Source organism: Anomaloglossus baeobatrachus, chromosome 5 (assembly GCF_048569485.1).
Source record: "Anomaloglossus baeobatrachus isolate aAnoBae1 chromosome 5, aAnoBae1.hap1, whole genome shotgun sequence".
Taxonomy (NCBI): Eukaryota; Metazoa; Chordata; class Amphibia; order Anura; family Aromobatidae; genus Anomaloglossus; species Anomaloglossus baeobatrachus.
The window spans coordinates 189,360,363-189,374,216 of NC_134357.1; positions in this window are offsets into that span (position 1 = coordinate 189,360,363).

The window sequence follows — 13,854 nt, forward strand, 5'->3', positions numbered from 1 at the left end:
GGGTAAAGTGGATCAGGATGCGCAGGAGGAGGAGGAGGCTGAGGAGCATGACATTCCGGAGCTGTAGAGTGTGTGTGAAACCCTGACTGAGGTAGGGCCTGCAAAACTTGGTGTGTGAAGGACGTGTTCCGTCCCTCGCTCAGACTGGGTCCCAGCTTGCACAATATTAACCCAGTGTGACATCAACGAGATGTAGCGTCCTTGCCCACATGCACTTGTCCACGTGTCTGTGGTTAGGTGGACTTTGGCTGAAACAGCGTTGTTCAGGGCACGTGTGATGTTTTGTGACACGTGGTTAGTTATGCAATGCGGGGACGGCACACAGGGAGAAATAGTGGCGTCTGTGGACCGAGTAACGTGGGACAGCTGCCACCATCAGTTCGCGGAATGCTTCTGTCTCAACCAGCCTAAAAGGCAACATTTCCAGCGCAAGCAGTCGCGAAATGTTAGCATTTAGAACTGTGGCATGTGGGGTGTTGGCAGTGTATTTGCGCCTGCGCTCAAAGGTTTGCTGAATGGATAACTGAACGTTGCGCTGGGACAAGGACGTGCTTGATGATGGTGTTCTTTCTGCGTAGGCAACTGCAGGTGCAGGAGTGGAGGAGGCTTGTTCGCAGGCAGCATGGACAGGGGATTGGCTCGCATGCACAACCAGCGAAGACGTAGCAGTGACATCAGCAAGCACTGCTCCTCGACTCTGTTGTACTTCCCACAAAGTCGGGTGCTTGGCTGACATGTGCCTGATCATGCTGGTGGTGGTCAGGCTGCTAGTTTTGGTACCCCTGCTGATGCTGGCATGGCAGGTGTTGCAAATGGCCTTTTTAGAATCATCTGGAGCCAACTTAAAAAACTGCCAGTGTCAGAGTTCCGGGTTTTCCAGTTTTCTTTTGAAAGAGCTTGCCCTTTGTTAACATGGAGTTTTCTGTTCTGTTGCCCTACTTCCTGTCCATCTGTTTAAAAGCCGCCCCTAAAGCTTAGTCCAGTGCCTGAGTATACTGCTTCCTGTGTGCTCCTGCCCTGCTGCTTTTGGTTCCTGATTGTTATTCGGATCCTCTTGGAAAACAACCGACACCGACTCTGGACTTCATCTGGTATCATCTAGCTGTACCTGGACTCCGTTTGCCGTCTTTGGTCGGAACTTCTGCCCGGTTCCTTCCGTTTAATACCACTCTGGACTCACGTCACGTACAGACATTTTTCGACTTACCTATTGCCCTTTTGTGTCCCGGCTGCTGCGCATTTAGGGCTTCTGGGGTGATTGCCAGACAGTCCCTGTATAGGGGTTTGCTGTTGGTGGTCTCCCTGGGGGAGTCCGGTGCGCGGTCCCGGGAATTCCCTTTCGCTCAGTCCCTGGAAGGTATTTCCTGTATTTATGTTCTACTGTGTTTTTGTTCCGTTTATGTACATATTTGCTGGTTGCATATTATAAATGTCTTGCACCAAGAACTCGTCTCTGGTTGTCATTGCCCTAACGCAATCGAAATCCTCAATACATACAATAGTATTACAGCCAGACTCGGGAAGACCTAACATTTGTACAGGCACCTTGTGTCGTGTTGTTCCGGGGAACAGTTGCCTGACGTCTGCCTGGGGCCACCACTCTGCTTCTTACTGCCTGTTGGGATGCTACGCCTCCCTCCCCCTGTGCACTGCTGTCCTCGCTCTGCATATCCTCCTGCCAGGTTGGGTCAGTTACTGGATCATCCACCACGTCGTCTTCCTCTTCCGCACCCTGCTCCTCCTCCTGACTTCCTGACAATTGTGTCTCATCATCGTCCACCCCTTGTTGAGACACGTTGCCAACTTCGTGAGAACGTGGCTGCTCAAATATTTGTGCATCTGTACATACAATCTCGTCATGGCCCACTTCAACAGGAGCTGGCGAGAGGCCAGAATTTGTGAATGGAAACGTGAACGAACAGCTATTCCGAGTGTCCAAGTGTGGGATCAGTAATGTCCGTGGACGTGTACTCGGCCTGGTGGTAGGAAGGAGGATCAGGTTCTGAAATGTGCGGTGCAGTATCACGGCTACTGACACTTGACCGTGTGGAAGACAGAGTGTTTGTGGTGGTGCCAATCTGACTGGAAGCATTATCCGCTATCCAACTAACAACCTGTTGACACTGGTCTTGGTTCAAGAGCGGTGTACTGCTGCGGTCCCCAAGAATTTGGGACAGGACGTGCGAGCGACTAGATGTGGCCCTTTGTTGTGGCGAAATTAGAGCTTGCACACAACCTCGGTGTCTGCCTGCACCACCATCACGTCCACTTCCTTGTTCGTTGACAACGCCCTTGCGCATTTTGCAATGCTGTGCTGATGTGTATTCACTAGACTTGTGTGTTATATCCAAGTTTTTGCAAAACTCACACAAATGCAGCGGAAAGCTGCCACCAACAGGCACACACGTGCGGTTTTTAAATGCAAGCACGGAGGCACTAAGAACCTAACAGGTCTCTATCCAGGGACAACGTGGAGCCTCTCAATTTTTGGCTGCCCTGCCTAAGGGCTATACTATAATACACCCACTTCCTTCCAATGGGCACTTCAGGTTTACAGGCCTTCATGCACGTCTCTATCCAGGGACAACGTGGAGCCTCCCAATTTTTGGCTGCCCTGCCTAAGGGCTATACTATAATACACCCACTTCCTTCCAATGGGCACTTCAGGTTTACAGGCCTTCATGCACGTCTCTATCCAGGGACAACGTGGAGCCTCCCAATGTTTGGCTTCCCTGCCTAAGGGCTATACTATAATACACCCACTTCCTTCCAATGGGCACTTCAGGTTTACAGGCCTTCATGCACGTCTCTATCCAGGGACAACGTGGAGCCTCCCAATGTTTGGCTTCCCTGCCTAATGGCTATACTATAATACACCCACTTCCTTCCAATGGGCACTTCAGGTTTACAGGCCTTCATGCACGTCTCTATCCAGGGACAACGTGGAGCCTCCCAATTTTTGGCTGCCCTGCCTAAGGGCTATACTATAATACACCCACTTCCTTCCAATGGGCACTTCAGGTTTACAGGCCTTCATGCACGTCTCTATCCAGGGACAACGTGGAGCCTCCCAATTTTTGGCTGCCCTGCCTAAGGGCTATACTATAATACACCCACTTCCTTACAATGGGCACTTCAGGTTTACAGGCCCTCATGCACGTCTGTATGCAGGGGCATTGGTGAACCTCACAATTTAGGACTGCCCTGGCAAAGGAAAATACTACAAAGACTCACTTCCTCAAAATGGGCACATTAGACTCAAGAGGCCTTCATGTACGTCTCTTCTCAGGGACATCGGAGTGCCACACAATGTTTTCACGTAAAATCTTTCATGTATTGATCTCAAAAAGTAACATACACCAGCTCTATCTCACTATTGGGTATGTGCCCTTAACATTTCCGCCATGAAAAATCATTTTGGGGTCATTTTGGAAGGTTTTCTGATGAGTCCGTAAAAATGGCGTAAAACGCGGACAAAATTGTTCACAGCTGTGACTTTTGAGTGATAAATGCTTCAAGGGGTCTTCCCCATGCTGTTGCCATGTCATTTGAGCACTCTTCTGAGACTTTTGTGCCATTTTTAGGGTTTCTCCATGCTGCCGGGAGGTCATTTCACAAAAATACTCGGGTCTCCCATAGGATAACATTGGGCTCGTTGCTCGGGCCGAGTACACGAGTATCTTGGGAGGCTCGGCCCGAGCTTCGAGCACCCGAGCTTTTTAGTACTCGCTCATCACTAGTAAACTCCTTTGACACCTGCCAACGGGTGGGAGGCCTTCCGCTCAGATCCCCTTTACAACCCATTAGTTTAGTAGCAGAATCTTTTCAATGGGTGTGGGTGGATTTGATAGAACCCCTGCCCCGACCAAATCACTCAGGGAAGAGATATATACTAACGGTTGTGTATTTTCCCACCAGTTACTTTGAAGCGGTAGCTCTCCTTAGAATAGATGCAAAGAGGGTGGACCATGCATTAGGCCCACCCACCGGGTGGGTGTACCCATTGAGGTTGTGTTGGATAGAGGAGCGCAATTAATGGGAGGAGGTATTGCGTGTACTGTGGACTTGGACCAGTTTCCTACCAGTGCTCACCTCCGCATATGACCCACAGATGAACAGACCTTCAAGTGGTTCAATGGGACACTGATACATTAGACCTGTGCCTACCTAGAGGTGGTGGGGGCTGGGAAAGGCTCTACCAAAGCTCCTGTTTGCCTACAAAGAAATACTGCAGGCTTCAACCTGTTTTTCCCCATTCAAACTCTTACTATCCCTTGGGCTTCATGCCAGCTGTCAATTCACAGCTAACATCAAACCCAAAAATACCAGATTGCACCAGGGCAATTGGGAAGAGCCGGGCAAAGCGTCAAAATTGGCACAGCTAATGTATGTGCCACTTCTGGAGAGGCTGCTGGCTGTCATTGTTAGGCTGGGAAGAGCTAAATAACCATGGGCCTTCCTAACCTGATAAGACTAGCCCTCAGCTGTCTGCTTTACCTTGGCTGATTAGCAAAAAATAAGGCGGATCCTATGCCCTTTTTTTAATTATTAAATAAATCATTTTAAAAAACTATTTGTGATCCCCTCTATTTTTGATAACCAGCCAAGGTAAAGCAGACAGATGAGGGTTTTAACCCGCATCTGTCTGCTTTACCTGTACTGGTTATCAGAAATAGGCTTGACCTAACAATTTTTTTTCTTTATTGTTCTCCGCTTGTTGATAGCTGAGCACCAAAACTGTCATCTCTTATCTCAGTAATGGGAACATTTGTATCACTGAAAACAGATTTTACCCATAATTTCATAAATTTGAGAATGAATGATAAGTTGAGGAGCAGAAAGACGCAGAATTCTCTAATCAAATACGACAAAAATGTGTTATTTTCAGATGTACTATTAGATTAATGAGAAAAAAAATAAATGATTGTTACTTCTTAAATTGTGTGATGTTGTGCATTTAAAATATTGGCTTATTATTTAAGATGGATAGGGAAGGCACCAATCAGAGGCCTACATACTATTGGTGCAACCGCACAGTTACCCAAGTGGTGAGTGGTTAACTTTCACCTCCAAAGCAGGTGGAATTGTGCATTGTGATAATCTATTGGACTGTAAAGGGCCCATATTATTCTTGTATTGGACCCTTTTCTGTCTTTGTCTGCTTCTTGTATTAATGCTCATCATAAATCCTAATATCTACATTCATAGATTTAAAATTCTTACATTTACAAAAGAGTTTGACTGAGACTTGCAGTACTACCAATTCATCTTTAATGGGTGGTAGCTGAAGCCAATAATATTGCATGTAATATATTTATTTGTAGTACAGTTATAGCTTAAAGGGGTTGATCCCAAACTCAGCTGGGGCTCCAACTGCTAGGTCTTCCTGCCATCTAGAGAACAGGGTTCTGAAATGAAATGAAGCTATTTCTGGGCTTTGGATGATGTATTCTATATTTTTCACCAGTGTTCTCCTCTCTAATTTTTTAGTTGTCTCTGATCTAATGGGCAGAGACTAGCTGTTATGATGTTTCTTATACACAGTATATGTGGCGCCCTGGACAAGCCAGGTCGTCACAGAACTACACCAACACACTCCACACCCCGGCTAGGCACACCGAAGCCAAACACAAAATCCTTGTTGCCTTCCTCCAGGGGCTGATGTCCACACCAGGGGGTGGGCCAGGCGGTTGGTCCCGCCCACCGAGGAGTTCACAGTCCTGGAGGCGGGAAAAGGAGGGAGATTAGAGTTCAGTTTTGAAGTGAGAGGAAGTAAAGTGGTAGAGGAGCAGTCTGAAGGCGTCCGGGTGCGTGGCCCGGACGGTACAGCAAGGTTGGCAGACGGTGGTAACCGTCTGCAGGAGAGGCTGATTGGAGCGAACCGTACGGACCGTGGACGGGCGGTGGCCCGACGGTACCGGATCGGAGAGCAAAGAGAAGCCAGCACCATCCGGCAGGGCTTACGGACCCCGACCAGGCTAGGAGTCGCCGTAAAAACTGGTCAAATCCGTTAGCGAAGGGAACCTCCGGGGTTTCCCAGCAGTCAAGACCTGATTGAAGGCAACAACTCAAACCGTAAAGGGAAACACAGTCACCGCCAAGGCTACAGTTCCCAGGGCCAGAGCCTGCGGGCAAAAGGGGCTCCCTCAGCATCCATCCAAGCTGGGGAACGGGTTACCGGTGGGAAGCCATTGGAACTGTAAACACAACACAGGTGCAGGGAAAGGCAGTCACCACCAACCTACCGGGAGAGCTACCGCAGCCGTCTGTGGGACCCGTCCATCCAGCCGTTTGTTTTACCGGAGACTTTGCATTCATCATTGGCTGAGTGAGTACCACCGTGCCGTGCGGCACCGCGCTGCCCCCGCGACCCTGCACCTCACCAGGCCCTGTAACCCGCCTGCCATCCCACCCTCACCGGGCCCCGGAACAACCAACCCCCCTACCAAAGAGGGGAGAAACAACATCCAAGCTGCTCCCTGTCATCGCTCCCGGGATCCCCGTCCAGAGCAGCGGTGGTGTCACAACCTCACCACAACCGTCCCCTCTTTCGCCCGTGACATATACAGAAACAGAGGGATTCCTGATCATTCCTCTCTTTTTCATATGTTTAGAGTAGCAGCCGCATGGAGGACATTATACAGCAGTACTCAGCAGTCTAGCTGTGAAGCCATCTCTTGGGTAGGTTAAGCTACTTTCTAACTGCAGCACAATGTTTCTTTGTCGCTCTTCTTTATACATACTATAATACACCACAGTGAGCGAGCAGTCTGTACTCATTTGACTAAGATGGATTTAAAGTGTTTTATTTTCTTCAGAATAGATTGTGACTTCAGGACGCCCCTAGAGAGTAGAAGTGGCTCATAAGTGAAGAAACAAATTTCATTGATAAGATATATTACAAAGCTTTTGATCAGGGCCGGCGTTAGCACCCGGCGCACCTGGGCAAGTGCCGGGGCCTGAACCGCCAAGGGAGCCCACTCGCAGACGGCAGGGTGGCATACCACCAATGGTGGCATGCCACGCAGCCGCTTTGGAGCCCGTGAGTTAGCCTGGTACCATCACTGCATCGCCCTTCACCCCCACCCCATCCTCCAGGCCCCCCGCTAAGGATCGCACTTTCAATTGTATCGGCATCGCAGATTTTTCATAAAAAATTGTCACGCCTTCTGGACTTGACCTTGGACATGAGCATCATCACTAAAAAAGAGAAGGAGTTCTTATGGATATCTAAACCCACTGTGTCAACATTTTGTTTGCCAAAAGTCCACAAAAATCTACACCAGCCCCCTGGCCGCCCAATAGTATCAGATATTGGTAGTTTATATAAAAAGGCTTGCTCTTATCTCGACTATTTTTTACAACCCCTGGTGCAAACGCTTCCATCTTCCATAAGGGATACTGCATATTTCATCCAGATTACCCGAAATATTGACCTGCAGGATGGTATCCTTATAATGACTTGTGATGTTGAGCCATTGTACTCAAATATCGCACATCAAGATTGTATCAGGTCAGTCGAATATTTTCTTGGCCTTAAGGAGAATTCAGATAGATTTCATGACTCCTTTATTGTTGAATTATTGAGTTTCATTTTCTCACATAACTATTTTGTATTTGATGGTACTTTCTATCGACAGACATCGGGCGTGGCCATGGGGGGGCGATGTTCACCTTCAGTGGCCAACCTCTTTCTTCGGTGGTGGGAGGTCACAGTTGTATTTCCATCAGCATCTTTTCAGAATCGTATTGTGGGTTGTCATAGGTTTTAGATGATATGGCTTTCTTCTGGAGAGGCCCTGAATCTGATTGTAGAAACTTTATTTCCTTTGTGACTACAAAATCTCTTAACTTCTTTTTAACATCTACTATTTCCTCCACAAAAGGGGGTCTTTCTTGATTTGACGCTATCGTTGCAAAATGGTCACCTTCATACCAACTTGCAGAGAAAACCAATGGCAACTAATGGGTTAATCGATTTCTCAAGCTTCCACCATTTACATCTTAGAATGGGTATACCGGTTGGAGAATTTTTGAAGGTTATGTGCAATTGTACGGGAGAACAGGAGTGTCGTTCACAAGTACGGAGTTTTACGTAGCGGTTCAGCAAGCGAGCTTATCCCAGGAAGTCTCTTTCTAGGGCTTTTGAGTGGGCTAAGTTGCATACCCAGGACTCTCTTCTTTGTCCAAAGATACGACAGGATGACCAACAGCTCCGACTTACGACAAACATCCATAATCAATGTAAGGAATTTGGAAAAATCATCTCGGATCACTGGAGGATTTTGAAAATTGATCCCAAAATCCATGATCTAATAGGAGATCATCCTTTGATCACGGCGAAAAGGGCACTTAACCTGGGTGATCATCTTGTGAGGAGCCATTTCTCTAGACTGGTCCAAAATCTGGGACAAGGATTTTCCTTTATTGGTTCGTATCCATGCGATGAGTATAATGTTTCCCCTTACATGCATCCCATATGGGATGCATTCACTCACCCCACAGATGGGGCCCGCCATAAACTCAGGTCTTTATTAAGGCTATGTGCACACGTTGCTTTTTTTTCAGCGCGGAAAAAAACGCACCCTCTGGCAGAGGGGAGAATTGTAAACAATGCTTTTTGAGAAAAACGCATCGAAAACGCGTGCGTTTTTCATGCGTTTTTCATGCGGTTTTTTTAGGTGCGTTTTTTTAAGACTTGTCAGTGTTAATAAAGTTGGTTGAACACAGACCTTTGGAAAAAAAACCTGTGATGTCATTTCCTTCTCCACATTCTGTTTGGATAAATGGGAGGGCTTGGAATGGAAGGAGCACCATTTGAATTTTGGAAAAGTTGAAATAAACTTTGCGCACCATGTCACATTAGCAGGGCCCCTTGGGTACCTATACGTCAGAAAACCCCCACAAGTGACCCCATTTTGGAATCTGCACCCCTCAAGGATTTTATTCAGGAGTATATGTCACGCTCCCCGGGTCCTTGGCTCCCCTCCCCGGGTCCTCCGCTCCGCTCCCCGGGTCCTCAGCCCCGCTCCCCGGCTCACCTGCCACGCTCCCCGGGTCCTTGGCTCCGGTGCCCGTCCTTCCCAGGCCCCCTGGTCTCCGATCGCGGCGCCCGACGGCCTCCCAGGCCCTGGCCGGCTCCCCTGCGTCCTCTTCTCAGCCTCCTTCCCTGGCTTCTGGCACCCGGGCTGCGCGCATGCGCATTAGGGCGCGCGCGCGGTCACTGACCCTTCTTAAAGGGCCAGCGTCCATTAACAGGAAATGAGGCTGAACAGGTACAGGGTATATAGGGGTGTATTGTCCAAGAGGGCGGGGCCTGATCTTCGTGTTTTCTGAGCTAGGAGTCAGGTCTCCTTGTGTTTTCCTGCCATACTTACGTATCTCTCTTCTAGAGCTGATCCCGCCTCGCCATCCAGCCCTGCTGAATCCCGAGCCCCGCACGCTGTCCGTCTGCCATCTGACAGTCCGTACCATCTCGGATCCCTGCGGTGACCCGTCATCTCGCTCCAAAGGTTCCGGACCCCGCCTGACATCATCTTGGCTTCCGAACCTGAGCTACGTCACCCGGACTGCCATCTGTGACTCCGTGGTCCCAGGGACTCCTCCGCTACCTTCACTTGCACGGACTGTTCTGCTGCCCATCAGTGCTTCAGCTACCGGACTCCCTACCACCATCTTAGAGTTCGGCCCAGTGGATCCACCTCCTGGGTCTGCCCGACCGCCCGGCCCTGACAGTAAGATCAGGCCATGGATCCCGCTGCAGCACTATTGGTTCTGCAAGAGGAACTCCAACGCCAGCGTGAAGTCCAGACCCGCATGCTGCAATTTATGACCTCCGTGGACACCCGCCTGTACACGTTACAAGCATCAATGACGCCTGTGGCAACCAGGTCCCCCACTAGGCAATCCACGGCTCCCGCACCAGTGGCAGCCGCGTCGGATGCCTCCCGACTCCGTTTGGCGTCACCACCTCGTTATGCTGGAGATCCCAAGACCTGCAGGGGCTTCATAAACCAATGTTCCCTTCATTTCACGCAGCTGCCACATCTGTTCGCCTCCGACCAAGCCAAGGTCGCCTTTATAATGTCTCACCTGGAGGGCGAGGCACTGGCGTGGATGAACCCCTTGTGGGAGAAGGAGGACCCCATGACCAAGGATCTTCAAGAGTTCCTGCAGGCCTTTCGTAGTACTTTTGACGAGCCGGGACGCGCCTCTGCGTCTGCTTCATCACTTCTCCGCCTACGTCAAGGAACACTGACGGTGGGCCAATACGCCATCCGTTTCCGCACTTTGGCTTCTGAACTCGGGTGGAATAATGAGGCCCTGACAGCCGCCTTCTGGGAAGGACTTTCGAGTCGCATCAAAGATGAGTTGGCGGGTCGTGACGTGCCCTCCACCCTAGATGCCCTGATTGCCCTAGCCACTCGAGTGGACATTCGTTTTCAGGAGCGCTCCAAAGAGCTGGTTCGTGAGCGACGTGCGGTACGGCACTCCTCCCCGCCACAGAAATCCTCTGTGCCACAGTCATCAACAGCTGGGATTCCTGTCCACGAACCCATGCAGGTTGACCGAGTACGACAGTCTGACCAACGTCGAGCAGAGCGGCTCGCCAAGGGCCTCTGCTTTTACTGCGGAGAGGGCACACACCTGCTACGCTCCTGTCCAGAAAGGCCGGGAAACTCCAAAGCCTAGGGTTGGTAGGAGAGGCCACCCTAGGTGCTGGGACTCTCTCCGATCCGGTTATGTGGACTGTGCAAGTGTCTACGGGAGAGACGCGCTTCACGGCTGAGGCATACCTCGATTCTGGAGCAGCAGGCAATTTCATCCAGCAGGCCACGGTGGACAAGTACCAGCTGCCTGTTACTCTACTCGAGAAACCCCTAGTGATTGCCTCTGTGGATGGGAGACCCCTCTCTGATACCATCTCCTGGGTCACCAGACCGGTCGAACTGCGTATCGGTGCCCTGCACACCGAGAACATCGCTCTCTACGTCCTACCACACATGTCCCATCAAATCCTGCTGGGACTTCCCTGGTTGCGGACACACGAACCATCAGTCAGCTGGGGTACTGGCGAAATCACCCGATGGGGTCCTGCTTGTCATGAGAAGTGTCTGAAGTCCATACAACCCATCCGACGACCTCCGGTTCCAGAGAACCTACCGGAACTGCCCTCGGCCTATTGGTCCTTCGCAGACGTTTTTGACAAGAAGGAGTCTGAGGTACTTCCGCCACACCGTCCCTACGATTGTGCCATCGACCTGCTCCCAGGAACAACACCACCTCGAGGACGGATATATCCGTTGTCTCCCGCCGAAACCAGGGCCATGTCTACCTACATCACAGAGAGCCTGGCAAAGGGATTCATCCGGAGATCCTCCTCTCCTGCGGGAGCAGGCTTCTTCTTTGTTAAGAAGAAAGAGGGTGACCTACGCCCATGCATCGACTACCGGGGTCTGAATCAGATCACCGTCAAAAACAAGTACCCTCTGCCGCTCATCCCCGAATTGTTCGACCGGCTCAGAGGAGCCCGTGTGTTCACCAAGCTGGATCTGCGGGGTGCATACAACCTAGTTCGTATCCGCTCCGGGGACGAATGGAAGACCGCGTTTAATACTCGCGATGGGCACTATGAATACTGCGTGATGCCCTTCGGCTTGTGTAACGCACCAGCAGTCTTCCAAGAGTTGGTGAACGACATATTCCGGGACCTTCTCTACATCTGTGTAGTAGTTTATCTGGATGACATCCTTATCTACTCTCCGGACCTCCAGACCCACAGAGAGAACGTACAGCTGGTTCTACAAAGACTGAGAGAGAATCGTCTCTACGCCAAATATGAGAAGTGTGTCTTTGAGCAGTCTTCTCTCCCTTTCCTGGGTTACATCATCTCGGGCACTGGACTGCAGATGGATCCAAAGAAGGTCTCCTCCATACTCAACTGGCCTCCCCCTTCTGGACTGAAGGCAATCCAACGGTTCCTGGGATTCGCCAACTACTACCGCCAGTTTATCCCTCACTTCTCTGCCCTGACTGCTCCTCTCTCCGCTTTGACCAAAAAGGAGGCTAATCCAAAGGACTGGTCACCTGCGGCCGACGCCGCGTTTTGCTCACTGAAGCGAGCATTTGCCTCCGCGCCTGTACTCCACCGTCCGGAGTTAAACCGCCAGTTCACCTTGGAGGTAGATGCCTCCTCCTCGGGAGCCGGAGCAGTGCTCATGCAGAAGTCCTCCTCCGGCAAGATGGTGACGTGCGGTTTCTTCTCCAAGAGCTTCTCAGCACCTGAACGCAATTACACCATCGGTGACCGAGAACTATTGGCGGTCAAACTGGCTCTGGAGGAGTGGCGCTACCTCCTGGAAGGAGCAGTGTACCCCGTGATTATCTACACGGACCACAAGAACCTGGAATACCTGCGGTCCGCTCAGCGACTGAACCCACGGCAAGCCAGGTGGTCCCTATTCTTTGCCAGGTTTGACTTCCAGCTCCATTTCCGACCCGCGGACAAGAATGTACGCGCTGATGCCTTGTCTAGGTCTTTCATGCCCATGGAACAGGAGGAAGAGACTACCCAACCCATCATCTCTCCTAGCAAGATCATTTCGGTGGCCCCTGTCACCCTGGCCCAGATACCGCCCGGAAAGACCTATGTCTCTGAGACTGACAGGCAAAAAGTGTTACACTGGGGTCATGCCTCAAAAACAGCCGGTCATGCAGGCCAGAAGAGAACATGGGGTGCGATTGTACGCCATTACTGGTGGCCATCCCTTCGCAAGGACGTCGCTGCTTTTGTCTCTGCCTGCTCCTCTTGTGCCAGAAACAAGACGCCCAAACACCTGCCCTATGGCCGTCTTCTGCCTCTGCCTATACCCTCAGTTCCCTGGCAACACATTGCGATGGACTTTATTACGGACTTGCCATTATCCTCTGGACACACAGTCATATGGGTCGTGGTGGACCGGTTCTCCAAAATGGCCCACTTCATCCCCATGGCTGGACTGCCCTCTGCTCAGGAACTCGCGGAAGCCTATATCCATCACATCTTCCGCTTGCATGGCTTTCCATCCCACATCGTGTCCGACAGAGGAACTCAGTTCACCTCCCGCTTCTGGAGGGCGCTCTGCAAACACCTGGGAGTAACTCTGGACTTTTCTTCCGCATACCATCCTCAGTCTAATGGCCAAGTGGAGAGGGTCAATCAAATCTTGACATCCTTCTTACGTCACTATGTCAACACCCATCACGACGACTGGTCCACGCTTCTGCCTTGGGCTGAATTCTCACATAACCACCACATCAGTGAGTCGTCCTCCAAATCTCCCTTCCATGTCGTTTACGGACTTCAGCCCTCCGTTCCATTGCCTGTATCCCCATCTTCGGATGTCCCTGCGGCTGATACTGTAGCCCGTGACTTCGCTACCATTTGGGACTCTGTCAAGGCGTCCCTTGGACGCGCTTCCCAGCGGATGAAGAAACACGCTGACAAGAGGCGTCTGGACCCTCCGTGTTTCTCTCCTGGTGACCTGGTCTGGCTTGCTTCCCAGTACATCCGATTGAAGATACCTTCCTACAAGCTGGGTCCTCGCTACATCGGGCCGTTTAAGGTCCTCGCCAAGATCAATGAGGTCTCCTACAAGCTACAGCTCCCGGCCACGATGAGGATACCCAACTCATTCCACGTCTCCCTGCTCAAGCCGGTTGTCCTTGGTCCCTTCTCCGCTGCTGCCAGTCCGGCTCCTCCACCTATTGCCGATGACGACATCTATGCGGTAAGGGATATCGTGGCCATGAAGACCGTACGAGGTCGACAGTTCTTCCTGGTGGACTGGGAGGGGTATGGTCCTGAGGATAGGT